The following is a 13417-nucleotide window of genomic DNA, read 5'->3' on the forward strand; positions in this document are numbered from 1 at the left end:
ATGCATAATGTAAGTTACGACATGTAAAGTTTGCTTGGAGCGCAGTCTCGGTTTACCGAGACTGCTTTCGCAATATGCGCACAAAGTAATTAAGAATATATCAGCACGTTTATGAATCGTAGCTGCCGCATGAATGGTCGATAGCTGACAAGCGATAGAATCATTTCGTCGCCCTTACTCCGTTAAGCATATCTACACCTTCCATATATCAAACGATATGTCATGCGCTGCAATTACTCGAACAATAGCGCTTTCAAGAAACGCGTTTTTCCGTCAGTTAGAAACCGTTGGAACTGCAGTAATATTTGCAACGTCAAAATTGATTTGTTTTCGCGCGTTTTATTATTTGCGAATAATGTTTATGCGAATTTTAAGATGCTTCTAGAAAGTCTGCAGTAAAATAATTCCTCATTATCTTTTAACGATAACAAAACACAGAAAACTACTTTAATACGCGACTGCTCACGCTAACTAATAATTCTCTCTTAATTGAAATCAGACAGGTAATGAAATTAAATGAATTAAAATAGAACGATAATACGGCAGGCACTGCACCGGTAAAATATTAATTACTGTTTTTTATCCATGCATCTTGTCACATCAAGTTATTTATTATCGTAGTTTATCTTAAAATTATTTATTCTTAAAATATGGCATTCTTTAAATTAACTCATTTTCTCTTATTAAATTATGCTTTTTGAAAAAATATTTAATGTCAAACACGTTGATATATAACAAACATAATAAATAGAGAGTATTTAATCTGATCTTGTATTTATTTCTTATCCAATCTTATAAATTTAGAATCTCTTTCTTTCTCCTTGTCTCTTTCTATTTAAATCTGAGATCCATTCAAATTTTCCATTCTAATTTTAACATTTTATCTAGAATCTACAATGAAATGACCATCTCGAGATCGCGATTAAATATAACATTGGACTATACTCTTAATGTGATATTAATGACTCTCATTGCATAAAATCTGATTACATTACAATTATACAATCATATATTAAACATATGCGCGCTCGTCGCGATCGAAGATTACTTTCTCTCGAGTTATTCCCCTTCGCTCTATTTATCGGCGCGTCTATCACGTCATCATTCAATTCGCGCCGAGCCGATTCGCGTGGTTTAGAAATGCAAATTAAACGGGACAAGGAAAACACGACGGAGCATTATCGCGCGTCTGAAGTCACTGAACGAAACGGAAGAGACGTGAGTGCGGGCGGACGACGCGCGCTCAGGATAAAAGCGATGGACGATAGATCTTCATTAGACTGCGACGGTGCATAAGTCACGCAACGGGGGGTACGACTTTTAGCCACCCTTGTAATTCTCCAGCACGTATATAAGCACGCCTACCGCACGGATACATGATGACCGCGTGATCGACACGAATAACTTCTTTGCCATCAAACAATTTAATCGATCGTCGTGTATTATAAAATATTTCTTATTTATTGTTATTTATGATATTTATAAATGAAATATATATTTGGTCAAACCTACTATGGTAAAATGGAAATAAATGCAAAAATGTTTGTATACATAGAGATATAATATTATATATATATATATATAAATATTTTAGAAATGATCTCTAGACAAATATTTAATCATTTAATAAAATAATTAAATAAAACATGTTTTTTTTAATTTAAATTCATGTAAAATTAGATATAATTCATCGATTACTTATCTCTATCTAGAAAGGCGGTATCAGTAAGTTGGGGATGTAGCTCAGTGGTAGAGCGTTCGCTTTGCATGTGAAAGGTCCCGGGTTCGATCCCCGGCATCTCCAATCTTTTGTTTTTTTTGTACTTAATGTATGTATAAACGATAGATTCTATTTTTGAGATTACATTACATTACATTTTTAATTTATTGTATACCATCTTTCTTATTTAGTTTTTATTTTAATAATCTAGAACAAGTAGCGTACAGAATATTTACAAATAATACCTTGCTTCTCTTTTTTATATATTTTTATAATACATATGTGATAAGTGTATCTTAACTTTTTTTTCTTTTTCTCTGTTGATCTGTTGTATCTTTATTTAAAATAAGAGTTATTCAATCGAGTTTCGAATACATGTGGATACATAAAAAATATCATTGTGATGCATTATGAATATAACTGTGCGTGAGAGACGGAATAATATTTTCTCCAGTATTCTCGTAGCCTGTGGTCAATCAAATCTTTTTTTTAAGAAACCTTACAACTGAGGTTCGTTATGTCTATCTACCGTCCGGCTATTTTACGTTTCACGAAGCCTGAAAATCGCCAAGTTCACGGAGTTTGTTAAGGTTTCGGCGTTTAATTTCCCCACAATACCAGTCCGTCCACAACTGAGGCTTTCCGTTTTTTTTTGCGCGTAGCAGAGCGCAAGAACGCGTGCCTTGAGTAAATTGGAACGCGCGTTTCTACGTTTTCCACGTAAAAAAAGGCACACGTGGCGTCGCGCAAATATAGGAAACGTTAAAAGTATCGGATGATTTATTACAACGGGTATCGTACCGTAAGACAAACGCAAATGAGTAACGAGCGAGACTTCGAACGGCAGTGGACGGCGTTTATTTTCTCGAATACTTACACGTGAAAAGAGCTAAATGCCGCAAGCGGCGGATTTAATAACTCGAGCGGTTCGGTGTACCATGATGAAAAGCCTTTTGTCCCGTACATTCGAAAACGAGGCAAACGAGCAAGAGTAGAAGGAGAAAGGTGGAGGAGGAAAGAGGAGGAAGAGAAATAGCCGGAATATCGAGGCCGCGACAGAGTAAAAAAGGGTAACTAGAATAAAAGAGAAGAAGAGAGAGAGAGAGAAAGGGTGAGTTTGGTCGCCGATTGAGCGTGCGTAACTCGCCTCGATGGGTTTGTAGCAGGCTGCTCGCTTTCTCGACTGCATTCGAGCCGGTGGACGACGAGGGAGATGCATTACGAAGAGAGGGAGAGAGAGAAAAAGAGAGAGAGAGAGAGAGAGAGAGAAGGGAAGAGATGCATATGACTGCGGGATTGCATTGACTTGCGGAATAACGCGGTTTCGAAATCGCGTTCGCGTTCATAATCCACTCTCATGCTGGAGACTGCATGTCCGGGCGACGCCCACACCACTTACACTCGTTGCAAGCGCAAGCTATGCACTTCTAGTCCATAGGACACATTTATCGCTGATGCATTTATTGCCGATGCACCAAGGGAGGAAATTGTCGGCGGCGCCCATTGTCGCCGTACGTCGCGAGCTGGTGACCGAGCCAAGGGGTTGACCTGCTGAGACGAGAGGTAAAGGGAGCCATTTCTACAGCATTACGTCATACATCGATTCTCCCGGGGATTCCCACGGAGTCAACTCGCCACTGGGAACTCGTTGCATCACCGCCACTGCAGGTAACTACTACGCCGTGCAATTGTGATGTTTGATGCGTAATTGCTGCGTATTCTATAATTTCACGTGTCTAATGTACATGTACAAGAAGACGTGTCTGTAGAAATACATTACTCTTTGATCAATTATTATTTATTTATTGCATTATTGAAATTTACATCTAGGCAAGAATAAAATATATGTTCAAAATGAAAAATATGATACAGATTATCGGCAACGCCTCATATTTTCTAGTCTTCCCTTGAATTTGTCATTTATTTATTTATTATTCATTATATTATTATGGCTAATTTATGATCTATTATTTATTATTGAATTAAAAAATTCAAGTGCCGAAATCTTCGTTCTTGTTTGCACAGATTATGTCTTTGCAAAAATAATTAAAAACTAATAATGTGTTAACACTCTCTTTGATTTAATGCTGTTGTTTTACATCGTATCGCGTACTTCACAATATTAGTGCGATGGAAAAGTACCGTAACCGAGAATGATTTGATTGAATTTAACTTCCGAAACGGGCAATTAAAAAAGCAATTTCAACGCGCGTCATTGCCGGGTCGAAATTCGTCGGTGAACGAATTAAAAAAAAAAAGGAAGCAATCGGGAACGCGTGGCGCGTCTCGCTTTGGGGATAATTGCCGTCGCGTGCCTAAAAATGAGACTGCCACGACTGATTAATCATCGGCAATCTCGCGCGAGAGAATGGCGAAAGGACGCTGCCATTAGCGGCAAATGACGAAAACTCCGTCACCGGGTGTATCCATGCTGTGTGCTCGGGAAACGCGTTATTTTTTTCCTCCCTCTCTTCGGTTCGCTTCTCCGCTTCTTCTCTTCGCCATTCGTACACAACCGTGCACGAGGAGGAGAGATACCGCGGCGTGCGGAGGGGTGAGTAATTTAATTGAAATTCCCCTCTGTGAAATTGTGGAAAAATCGAGTCATGCGATCGCCAGGGCCTGCGCGAAAATGAAATTACAGGAGGAAACGAGGTTTGTTCGATGATGCAGGTGAACGCCGGTTTCAGGGGACATGGCCGGAGATTGGGGGGCGGGGAGGGGGAGAGAGATGGAAACAGAGGAAATATCTGCACATGGGTGAGCCTAGCTAGCTAGTCGACGTCGGCTTTGCGTGGACAAATTTTTCGGTTTTGAATTTCTACGCTAAATTGGCCTTGCGAAATTATCCTCAATTACCGCGTCGCGAGGGCTATACTTCGATACGGCCCCGAGCTCGCGACTCTACTGGAAAATATCCTATTTCGCGTGGCGTACTCGGGCTTTCCGGGCGTGCAAAAACGAGGGTTGCGCGTGTATCGCGTATACACAAATTGCAAAAATCGATCAATAATCCAACCCGTTAATTGAGTAGTTTTCCGGAACGCTGTCTCGAAACGCCGCCGCGCGCGTCGAAATATCACGCGTGGAAATATGCGAGCCCATGGCGTACACGAGCCACGAAATACGAGAGCTTCGGATTCCGCGGATAACTCCATTCGTAATGAAATTGTTTTTAATTAAGCCTGCGACTCTCATAACGCGCGAGCGACGTTAAGTCGGGAGGACCCCCGGATAATTTGATGACGACGAGCTGAAAATCTCTCATTAATATTTTCATATTTTGAAATTATTCAACTAGTTTTGTTCAACTAGAAAAATGAATGCATCAAATCTGTTTTCAACACCTGTTTTCTGCGTGCACACAGAATCATTTGTTATGCTGAAACATTCACTGCTCGAGAACAATTTTCGACTAATTTATACTTTTTGAACGATTTATCGAACATTTCTATTAATCTTTCATAAGGGGTCACAGTAGTTTATTATCATACGTCTGCACAGCGTTCGCGGTGATAGCGTGTGCAAATATTTCTTGGCAAATGAAACTCGTTGCCGTGTATATACGAAAAGCTTTCGCGGGCGAACGTAGTCATAGCCGTTTTTAATTAAACTTCCGTCCGCGATGAAACGCTGCTGCGACTATGTGCAACGCGTTCGTTAACCGCGCGTAAACTTCGGCGGGGTGTGGGAGAGGCATACCGAAAACTTGGCATTTCCGCGCGCCGCACGAGAGAAGGGGAATTATTCATCGCGATATTTCGCGCGAGATCCCCCATTAAAAATGAATCCCTCGAGCGAGCGAGGAAGCGACCTATCGTCGCGCATATTTTAGTATGCGCACTTTAATTACCGAGAGCCGGTTTGCCAAAAGCGACGAACGTAAACAGAGAGTCATGTAATTCGATTCGCCTGGCACAAATATTTGTGGCTGTGTAACGCGCCGTAACGCGCCACACCGCCGTTACGCGACCCGAGTCAGCGGGTTGCGTTACCGGAACTGCGTAATCCTGTGTGTGTATGTGTGTGTGTGTGTGTACACGCGCGTGGCGCGGGGGTTAACTCAGCCGCAGCGCATCCGGAACCGCTGCGGGTCAGTTACGTGAAAATGGCTCCGCGCCTCGGTACGTGCTATACATCGTGTTTCGGCAGATAGGACCGAGGTCCCACCCGCGCCGTAAGTACGGCATTGTGCAGTTACGCAAGGAGGATTATGTCGGGCAGAGACGGATTAATCCATCACTCGTGGACGAAACAATGGCGCCGATTGTCGATTATTTCTCCATTGTGCAAGTAATCCCACGTGGAAAAATAATGAAGTTGCAAAATCGGCGTGTGCAACATTTCCGAAATGAAACGCCTCTGTAACATTGCGTTCGAAGATAATGCAACGTGTAATCGTGGTAAATGTTGTAATTACTCTTAATTTTTAAATAAATAGGTAGCTACTGTACTCCACGCAAGATTGTTATCTTAACATTGTTCTGGAGAATAAAAAATATTACCTAGAACTTCATTGTTTTTACATTCCTCTGTCCCCTTTAAGGAAAAGTGAATAATATAAATTTAACTCTATACATACTTGAAAAAAAGTATAACTATAAAAACAAAATTTTTGGGCTATTCTGAGCAGCTCACTTACTCAAAGTTTAATATACAATTTTTTAATACATATCGTATAATATACCGTAATAATGAGTAATAAAATATTAATCCAGAATATTGTTTCAGTTATAAAAAATAAGAACAAATTATGAAATAACGATTGCACGCATTGAGAAATAATATACTAAATTCTATTTATTTGTATAATGCCGACTACAATAAATAAATATTTACTTAATAAATAAAAGAAATGATCGTTAATTCAAATTAATAATTTTGTACCAAATAAATATATTTGTATATTAAATATTTGGTATCTAAATATTTAAATAAACATTTTATTAAAATTTAGTATATTTTTATCAGTGCGTTAATTCGCATTAATACGCAGTGCCGCGTCGGAGCTATCTCGATCCCAATACGAATACAAAACATATCAGCTACGTAGCCTCGTTTCTGTTAATAATGGGCCTGCTTTCCATGCATGCCGGATCGGATACGTGCAATTGCGGTGGAACTTGCTACAGTGGAGAGTCTGTATGCACTCGAGCGCTTCCCGAATCCGTAGGTCAGTTACGAGAAAATATTTACTGATCGCGCGTAATGGTGCATCTGATATTAACAATAGTACCCTTCCCTTGAATCTATCCCACTATCTCTCGCGCGCGGGCGGCCAGGCCGTATGCGTGCATCAACGTGCGTGAGTGCAGCATACGCACGGCTATAACAACGGGGTAAACATAGGCGTGTAGATATTAAAGCGGGCGCATTTCCTGGCTCGCATCAATTGTCATTAAACGACATGATTATTGCACATGTTGACGATTATTGCTGCGATAGACCATTACTGGAATATCCGTGCGAGCCATGGCCTCATAATGATCGATAGCCGATATATATTCATCGGGCATTTCGTTAATGGCACATTGTGCCAGCCAATGGTGCACGGCATCGCGAAAATTGCGACGTTTCGTTAACGAGGCGTTTCGAGAATCGCTGTTGACCGAAGTGTCGTTGTCTCCGGTTTGCGCGAAACATTCGACATCATAGATACGACAAATGGAAATGTACGGTGAACGAAAATAATGGAGATTTTAATGCGATATAATTTATACTTCGCGTTTCTAAATTCACAGCTAACTGAAAATGGAAACTGGAACTTATCAGCTTTTTAAAATTACAATCATACTTGTAAATCAATGTCACGTCATCATATAATACAGTCATATATGAATTATTTAAATAAGTTTCCTATTTAAATTTTTTACTTGATAAAAGTTTATTCATAATGTTTAATTTTTAAACGCCACATTACGAGAATATTACGGTATTCGATTGCTTTAACTTTTATAAAAATTAATATACATTATAAAAAAAAAAATTTGTTTCAATCAAAACTTTAGACACTAATGAATATAATGAGTATTAAGCAAATGTATATATTTTTATTAATAAAAAAGTTACAAGCAATGAAAAAAGCATTGGAAAAGCAAGAAAGTCAGGTATGTCGAAAAGGCTTAAAATTTAGGGATTAAATATTGCTTAAACTATTCCTTTTTTAAACTTTTTAAATTAAAAAAAAATTTTTTAAACGCGACATTTAATGTTTTTGTGTATGTTACTTTTTGAAAGCGTTTAGTTTATTATAGATCTCTCATTTTTACATGGTAGCATGGCTTTCACGCTGGCCCTTTCACAGAAAAGGGAAAGGAACGTAGAAAATCGAAACAGCTACCTGTTGATCGTGTAATTGTAGCCATTTAACCAATTAACGGCAGATATTGGCGATGCACTGTATGTGTTTCACAAAGAACGAAGACTTTCGTATCGAACGATGAAAAGCCATCATCTCTTCAGCGAGTTGCTTATAATATCGTTGGCATATATTACGGTACGTTACGATACATCGACGACTTGATGGCGGAGAAGAGTACCTGTTTAGCATCGCGTTTAGCAGTATCATGCCGCCACTTTGGTCCGATACTCGTGGCTGTCGTCGCGAATGATCGATCATATCGTTTCGGCTATGCGTAGTTGAGGATAATCTCGATGACTCGCACCCTCTGAATTACGTCTCGCATGTTACGTATCATATAGAGAAAATCCCTCGTGAGCATGTATCGTTGTATAGAGAGAAGGGTAGAGAGGCAAAGGAGAGAGGCGCCGTCAATTCTTATGAATAAACTGCTGGGAGCCAATTGAGGATGATAAATCTATTTTATTTTCGGCGAATCATGCAACTTGTGGGGAGAGTAATAGAGATTATTAGGAAATGCAGGTGCCGCTTATGGATATTATGAGCTCTATCGAATGGCTCCCATAAAACAATAATGGGATCGGTCGAGTGATGTGAAGAGAAAATGGAAATGATGCGAAAGGAAAATGCGTTTACCTCATTTTATCACGAGATACGCACGTAAATCTATACCGATTTTCATTATCGGCGAAAGTGGCGGTGAAAGTAATTGATTTCAGAAAATTAGACGAACACCTCTTCATTATGTGTGCAGGGAATTCTTTTTTCGAAACATTCCCATGTTCAGGTAGCAAATTTTATTTCGGTGATTTTTAACTCAATTCAATATATTTTCAATTTAATCTGGGAATAGTCACCTGAGGTATTTTTACACCCCAGCGAAAAAAGTGTGATTTGTTGTAAAATATTGCTTCGGTATGGATGTTGTTTAATATTTTTTTATTTTTTAATAGCTATTTTTTTTTAATAGCTATTTACGAATCTTTAAACATGTAATTCCATTAAAAAACCCGTAATAAAAAAAATTATTATATTAAATAAAATCTTTTTTTAGAAATAGTATTTTAATAAGCTATTTAACGTGCTTATTGCATTTAATATTTATTTGGTTTCTTTATTTACCTTTTTTTGAAAATTGTTATTAAATTCATATCCATATAATGTTTTCAAATACAAATATATCGGAAATCAATTAATAATATGCAATTGTTATTAATAATAAAGTGACTTTAATTGGAATATAAAAACAAAACGTAAAAACATCAAGTGATTACTCTCAGATAAAAAAATTACTTTTGGATGAAATTTTGCGCTATATAATTAATAGCTCTGTCACAATAGAAAGAAGGAGATGATTTCGCGTGTCGGCTATAAAATATAGTCGGAGCATGGTGCATCAACGGGAGACGAATTTATCTTCCTCCATTTTCCGGTGTCGTATCTCTCGCGACGGTAACGAGACGGGGGGGAGAGAGAGACTCCGGACTTTCAAGACCCGATTTCGGTTTATCACGCCGGCTTATCTACGTTATACGAGTATTCACGCAAATTTATCGATCTGTCTACAGCCGTTTCGACATAACCGAAGCGCTTCGTTTTGGCTGTCGAGCGTCAGCTTTATGCCGCGATCCCTCGGGGACGCGATAAGGAAAGGAAAAAAAAAAGAAGTCAGCGGAGTCACGTTATGAGCATGAATTTTTATATTGAGATCTTATCGTCTAGGGTACCAGCGCTACCGGGAAGGGAAAATAAAAGAGGAGATTTGCGGCGCCATAATGACGTTTTGCTATTGCAACGTGCGCGAAGTGGCCAATTTATTCATTCATTTTGACTCTTTCAAGATCAAGTTTCCTTTTAAAGCACTCGGTACTTTCTAATATCTTTTCTTTCTATGATTGTATTTATTTCAATTTGAAAATAATTTGATCTTAGGATTCGCTATCGCGATTATAAAATCTGTGTTTATTTCGATTTTGACAAAGATTTTCCATGTATTATTTAAAATGTTTTATTCAACAGAGCGTTTACTAGTAATAATTATGAAGACAATTGATTAGCTACTATTTAATTCAACATTAGCACGCGAAAACACACGTAACGGAATGATATCTTAGCTACGTTTAATTATACGTACGATGCTGACTACGAGAACAAGCTGCCAGGCAACGCGATGTGAGATATGCTTGTGACGTAATCAAGGCCAATACGATAGCACGTGCTGGGAGAATGCGAAACAATGTTAGAGATACATGATTCTTACATTTATGGAATGTTTATATTAAATGCATTATTTCTCTTATTATTGTTCTCTTATTATTGTATACAGCGCGTTCAATATATTGGAATATATCTGATCGGTGTTTATTTGAGTAAAATGTTTTTTTCATAAAAAATGAGTAAAAAATTTAGAATATATTTTTTTTATTAGATGTATAATTTTTTTCAAAAATGAAAAATATTTTTAATAAAAAGTGACGTGAGTTTAATTATGTATTAACGCTTGGATATATTTAATAATAAGATATATTTGATAATCATTACGTATAGTTAAATAAACGCATTATTTTTATATTAATTTTGAATTGTGCAATCATACTTTTATTAGTTTTAAATCAAAAAAATTTATTGTGAAAGAAAACTACAGTTATATGCAGTTATGATAGAATTTTAGCGAAGGCAGCGTGGCCGAGCGGTCTAAGGCGCTGGTTTTAGGCACCAGTCCGTAAGGGCGTGGGTTCGAATCCCACCGCTGTCAAATATTTTTTTTTTCATTTTATTTTTTATTTTATTGTCTTTTGGTGATGTTTAATAGAGGCGATTTGAAATTATATGGGTCATAAAAATAGTATATACGAATTAATTTAATTATTCTAGACTATGCTATAGTCATATTAGCATTTATTTAACGAAATTAACAATTGCGATATAGAGACAATATGTTTAAACAATTATCTTTTAACATTTTAAATTTCTCTTCAATACCTTACATATCAATGTTATTAATTTTTTTTATAACTTCGTTACATATCAAGAGGGAATTTCAAGGACAGTATTGCAATAATTTATATAGGCAATTTTACAGTAATGTGATCATTATCTATGCAGTAGCCAGTAATACACACAAGTTTATGTTGACTACGTAGCCGTGTATTTAATATACGTATAGTATGAGTTTATATAATTTCGTTCTGCGGTGGTAAAATTAATATTTAAAAGTGGCACTAATTTATTTGGTGTAATGAATGTGTGAAATAAAGATCGAAAAATCAAAAGTTAAGGTCCCACCGAGATTTGAACTCGGATCGCTGGATTCAGAGTCCAGAGTGCTAACCATTACACCATGGGACCTTCAAAAATCTCTACTGATAAGAGAGCTAAAACGCACTTGGCCTTGAGACATTTTTTAATATAATTGCGTTTAGGTCAATATCTTGCAAGATAGCGATGTCATTCAACCTCTTAGGTTTGAAGTATGGATTGGTATCATTCATCATCACTCGGCGCACTCGGCGATATTCGCACTATATGGATGTTCATATTTAACGTTTAACCATTCAATTTTTTATCGAATAAATTTTTCTTACATTAATTAAAATAATCGACAACGTTATACGAAACAGATTGCTACTCTCGTGTTAGTTGGAGCTCATCCAAAAACGGGGATGTAGCTCAGTGGTAGAGCGTTCGCTTTGCATGTGAAAGGCCCCGGGTTCGATCCCCGGCATCTCCAATTTTTTGCTACAGTAAATTCTTGACATATTTTATTTTGTCTTTCATAGAAAACAATTCATTGTTGTATACTTATATTATTTTGTTCGAATCTCAATACGAATTTCTGAATGAAAGAATGAAAAATGTATTATTTGTTTATTTTTAAAATGAACATTAAATTTTTTATGTGTGTTACAATATTACGTCCTCGTTTATATCACAACTTCTAACACAACATTTAACTTGTATCTGTTAGTGCATTTCGTTTTACACATAATTCACATAATGAGCAACAAGAATAAATAATGCATCATGCACATATTATTTAATATTAATATATTGAAATTAATACTGGTACATTGAAATTAAATAATTATTTTTGTTAGAATTTTTACATATCGTTGAAAAAGACTCGACTTAGTACGTATCGTTTGCAATTTTTATTGAAAGCACACAATCGCGAACTTGTCAACATTGGATCGATCGTCGCGCAGTGAAAAAATGGCGCGTATTTAGAACGTCAACCGACGGCCGTGGCTGTATGTAAAGCGTGACAAGGGAGACGATAGCATGCAAATGAAACCGCGCAAAGAGATTGAATGGTAATAGTCTTCGATTCGTCATATGCAAAAGTTCCGCGTGTATCCGCGAGCATAGAGCCGTGGTCCCCTCTCTCCTGTCGACGCGAAAGAAAGATGCTATCATTTGAATTGCCGTCGTCATCATACGGGTAGAGATACGTTATGCCTATCTCTATCGAATATACCCGGGAATAATCGTGCGAAATATACTGCGACAGGCTTTCCTTTTTTTTTTCCCTTTCTTTCCTTCTTTTTCTCTCTCCCCGTGGGGTGAATGCAAGCGCTGTGCACGTGGGAATTAATCATCGTTGGAAAAAAAACGACGCAATAAGGCAGAACGTATAGCGCGAATCGCTGGTTCTCTAATGTAATCGCACGTCGATGAGTCGTATGAGAGGCAAGAAACGCTAGTGGATAACGGCCTTGATTGATCGTAAGCGTAGTAGTCCGTGCTCTATCGATGGTACGGTATATACATGCAGCTTTGTTGGCTGTGATTTATTTTTCTTCGCTTGTTCAATTTGAAATATATATTTACACTTATATATTACAAAGAATAGAGAAATTAATATTATAACTTTTTATTTATTCTGACTTTATATGTAAGACGTACTATCATTATATACTATATACTATATACTTTATATGAATAATGTGCATTTAATTATATATTTATTAATTTTATAATAAATGTTATAAAAATATTAATTATATTAATTTTATATTTAAATTATATATTATATATGTTTCAAATAAAAAATTTTACAAGTTGATATCATAAATTGTTAATTGAACTAAAAACTCGCGTATATTCATTTATCGCGAGATACTTGGAAGATGTCTTTCATATACTCGATAATAAGTATTTTTAAATTGATAACAAGTTTCGTTATCTTAAGATAAAACATAATAAGATATAATTATAATAAAAATTTGTTATCAATTTAAAAATACTTATTATCAAGTATCACTAAAGATGTCTTTCAAATTTTTTGCGTAATAACGCGCGATGACTTATTAGCAACTAATCAACTGTCTTTATAA

General features: G+C 36.8%; 1 protein-coding gene and 4 non-coding genes across 9 annotated transcripts in view; 4 read left to right on the forward strand and 1 right to left on the reverse strand.

Annotated features, from left to right (window-relative positions):
* Positions 1-13417, forward strand: part of LOC105154034 (uncharacterized) — a 205930-nt gene that overhangs the window by 39025 nt on the left and 153488 nt on the right. Inside the window, exon 1 of one of the 5 annotated variants that reach the window (XR_015545447.1) lies at positions 1769-3388. The exons of the other annotated variants lie outside the window; for them this stretch is intronic. The gene's annotated coding sequence lies outside the window, so the exon portion shown is untranslated. Of the gene's footprint in view, positions 1-1768; positions 3389-13417 lie in introns of those variants that run through there. 5 annotated transcript variants of the gene reach the window in all.
* Positions 1733-1804, forward strand: TRNAA-UGC (transfer RNA alanine (anticodon UGC)). Its single transcript has one exon. It is a non-coding gene; the product is annotated as a tRNA-Ala (tRNA).
* TRNAL-UAG (transfer RNA leucine (anticodon UAG)) lies at positions 10757-10836 on the forward strand. Its single transcript has one exon. It is a non-coding gene; the product is annotated as a tRNA-Leu (tRNA).
* On the reverse strand, positions 11358-11429 carry TRNAQ-CUG (transfer RNA glutamine (anticodon CUG)). Its single transcript has one exon. It is a non-coding gene; the product is annotated as a tRNA-Gln (tRNA).
* TRNAA-UGC (transfer RNA alanine (anticodon UGC)) lies at positions 11740-11811 on the forward strand. The gene has a single exon. It is a non-coding gene; the product is annotated as a tRNA-Ala (tRNA).

This window comes from Acromyrmex echinatior, chromosome 6 (assembly GCF_024713525.1).
Source record: "Acromyrmex echinatior isolate Ae372 chromosome 6, ASM2471352v2, whole genome shotgun sequence".
NCBI lineage: Eukaryota > Metazoa > Arthropoda > Insecta > Hymenoptera > Formicidae > Acromyrmex > Acromyrmex echinatior.